This window comes from Lissotriton vulgaris, chromosome 3_1 (genome assembly GCF_964263255.1).
Source record: "Lissotriton vulgaris chromosome 3_1, aLisVul1.2, whole genome shotgun sequence".
NCBI classification, from domain to species: Eukaryota; Metazoa; Chordata; class Amphibia; order Caudata; family Salamandridae; genus Lissotriton; species Lissotriton vulgaris.
In genome coordinates, this window is record NC_141689.1 from 99,514,091 (window position 1) to 99,517,735 (window position 3,645).

General features: G+C 46.7%; 1 non-coding gene across 1 annotated transcript; it reads right to left on the reverse strand.

Moving 5' to 3' along the window:
• Nucleotides 1–507: 507 nt before the first annotated feature.
• Nucleotides 508–614, reverse strand: LOC147726024 (U6 spliceosomal RNA). Its single transcript, XR_015309669.1, has one exon. It is a non-coding gene; the product is annotated as a U6 spliceosomal RNA (small nuclear RNA).
• Between the last annotated feature and the right edge of the window lie 3,031 nt (nt 615–3,645).

Consider the following 3,645-nt stretch of genomic DNA (forward strand, 5'->3'; position numbering starts at 1 on the left):
GAAATCGTGTCCCCAGAAAGAGAGGAACACCCCGCATGGCAATGCCAAGCCACACCGCAGCCAGTACAGCCAACAGGACAGCACGAAATGGCCGGTAAAAAATGGGAATAAACCCCGCCGGAGCAAATGAATCAGGGAGAAAGACCCAGCAACAAAACGCCAGAAATCTCATGGACCATCCCCGAATGTATACCCCAACAGGGAAAAAACGTCCACGATCCCACCAACAAGAGATGATGACAAAGCCGCATGCACCAGCAGCGCAGACAGCGCAAAACAGTCCAAGAAAAACTGCAAAAAATGCTACGTGGACAAAGAGAATGCAAATTTCCAAAGCACAGCATGAAAATGAACATCCCAAGTCACATTGACAGCATAGGCAGAACTTGAACCCTCAGCACATGATAACCTGTGACACCAGAGGCATATGACATACCAAAGAGCAACAGCTCCGTGGATGCACCGGAGAGGAAGTCCCCTCAAACATGGCGAGTAAAGGAGTAAACCCCATATATGGAACGCTTCACGAATATGCATGTCATCCTTGTGCAGGGACCATGCTAATCTACTCTGTAACGTTCCAAGCATAGTACATGAGCTGCCGAAGCGAGCACCAGGAAAACACCCAACACACATTGGTGGTGGAATCGAAAGGAAGTGCCCAGCAACCTCCAGGAAACACTGCCCCAAACAGTAATCTCACATGTGAGAACAGAAAATAAACAAAAAAGGGCAGCCCTGCAGTCTCCACCCACAGCCATATATTAAGAACATGGCCACAGGGGCCGGCCACTGCACTAAAGCACCAGCGCCGGAACGACCTGGGGCCAGAACACCAGGAGGGCTCCCCGCCCCAGCCCAGCACATGAACGGGGAGCATCCTGACCCCAGAACAGGAGCGTGGCCGGCCGGAGGACCGGAGCGGCCGCGCCGGTAAAAACATAAAGACCATAAACAGAAGCATTTAAAAATGCAAAAGAAACACTCACGGCACCGCCAAAACACCCAGAAGCAAACAGGAACAGAGGCAGGAACCGGGAGCACCAGCGTTCCGACAGCCGTCGGAGCAGAAAAAAAACAGGCATGGCGGTGGGTGGGAGGGGCTTATGTCACCTTCGACCTTTGGATTTCTGGCGTTTTGATTGGCTGGGTGGAGGCAGGACTGCCTCACGTGGTAAGGACTGGGACGGGGAGGACCCATGAGGGGGTAATGTATATACATTCATCACTGCTTTAAGAAAAATTGGCCAAGCTCTTTTCATCTTCACTCTAAATAAAGTGGCAAATTTACGTGCACATTTTGAGCCTACCATAATGTAGACGATCGCTGAATTTTATTTTTAATTGGTGTCCATTTAATTTAAAATTAGTTTGATTTGTATAAATATACTACTGCAGTGCTTCCCAAACCTTTTAGAACCTCGACTCAATTTTTAAAATGACAAACTTTTGCGACCCACCTACCTTTAATAAACAGGAGGCAGGGCAATGTTTGAATGTAAAGGGTCGTGTGGTAGCGTCTTGTATGTGTCTTGTAAAGCGCACTGCTGCCCTGAGGGGTCGTGGCGCTGTAGACCGCTTGGGAACCCGTCCAGGCTATCCCAGTGAGATGTTCCCTACTGGGTATCTCCAAGGTGAAACCAGGCATCCCCGGCGAATGTGGGGGGCCGTTGTAGAGATGAGGCAAGCTAATGACCAGAGTTGCCGAGTGTGATCCCTGGTTAGAGTAGGCACCGAGGCGAGAATTATCGAGTCTGCTGACCCTGGTCCACGACCCTGCCACGTTGGGAATTGAACCCTGGTCCCGGGCCGTTCTCTGCTTCTGGGTCTGCCGCCTCTAAACAGTGAGCCACACCACTTGCAATTTACAGACACCGCGGGGCAGATTTATAATTCCTGGCGCATCCCTGCAAATCAGCAGGGATGCACCACAATGCTTGCAACATGCATCACAATCCTTGCGCCACAACGGATGCGCCGCATTTACAATGCAGCGCATCATGCAGATGCATGTCGCATATGCCGTCGTAACGCTGGCACAGTGCTGGAGTTGTGTCGTGGGTGCAACGCAACTTCAGCACTGTGTCAACCCGGCCTATCTGGCACATGGTGCGTCACACCTTACGCCTGCTTCAAGCTTCAAGTCAAGGTTTTGACGCAGCGGCGTCGGAAAAGTGACTGATTTCACTGCATCACTTTTCCGAGGCGTTCCTGCACCGGAACGCCCCCCCCCCCCAGCGCCAGAACGCCCACATGAAACCTGACGCAGGTTTCATGTGGCGCAGGGCTTTACAACTTGACGCATCTCCCTAGAAGCCTCACGTTGTAAACCCCCCGCAGCATGGCGCTAGGTTTACGCCACCGATGCGTCACAGAAGTGACGCAACGGCGGCACAAAGTGGCGCACGGACTTGTAAATCTGCCCTCACATTTTCCCTATAAAATTTGCATAGACACACAGTTTTACTGATTTTAGATTGCACACACATGATAATGTGTGGAAATCAGGTTTATGCAAATATGTATCATTTGTGCATCTCCAAGTAAAGGGTCTTGATTTGTTTTAAACCTATTAACATTTCTGTTTCCAGCACACCTCAGAATTACCCCCAAAATGCACTAATTATTTTTTGCTTTCCTAGCTGCCAATTGGATATTTTTATTTAAGAGGTAATTACATTGTATTGTGGCTTGTAAAAAAACGACACCCTCCATCCTTTCCTTTCATGCTCCCTGTACCCCAGCAAGATTGTCACATAATTCACTTTAAAATCTCCTCTCAATCTGCTGTCAGAGAAAGAAAACTAAACACTAATCCGCATGTTAAAAGAATAAGCAGAAATTTGTCAGAAGAAATACCATGATATTTGACCTCTGTCTTTGAAGCAAGACACGTGACAAGATAAACACAGTACTTAAAGGTATCTTTGTTTATTGCTTAAGAGTCTCTTTTGGGCTTGCTCACCGACGAGATTAGCCAATGGTTACAGTTGGGGCGCACCGGCAATCATTTTTGGGGGCCGGCACTTATTTTTCTAAAAACAAACTTTGATGTAGAGCAAGTGAGAGAGAAGAGCACAGAATGCTTAAAGAAGGAGGAAGATAAATATAGAAAAACAGTGAAAAAGAGAGAACGCAGAGTTGAAAAAGAACCTGCAAGAGTAGGAGGACAAGGAGGTATGGAACGTATGGTGGTGGATTCCAGAAGAGAAACTTGGTGGAATCAAGATTAAGCAACTTTAGTATTCGACACATGAACCCTCGATAATGCCAGCTGCACTTTTTCTTTTAACAAGTTAAGCACTAATGTAGAGCCCTTTGGACACTATTTCAGTAGCTGAGGTACCACAGGACAGCATGCAACGGTCTTTGAAAAATCAATCATTATTTTCTTTTTTTACACATAAAAAACATACAAATACATATATATAAAGACATATTACATCACAAACATTTATACAGTAAACCAAATCTTAGTTGCCAATACCCATTCATGTATTTAATAATCAGTGTTCACACACTCAATCTGAGTAATACACTATGAGGCAGTCCTCTTAACAACACCTCCCTAAACAAATATCAAGTCTGCTTCTCAGAAATGCAAAAATAATTCTTGTACTCAAATGGACTCCTCACGTCAAAGAA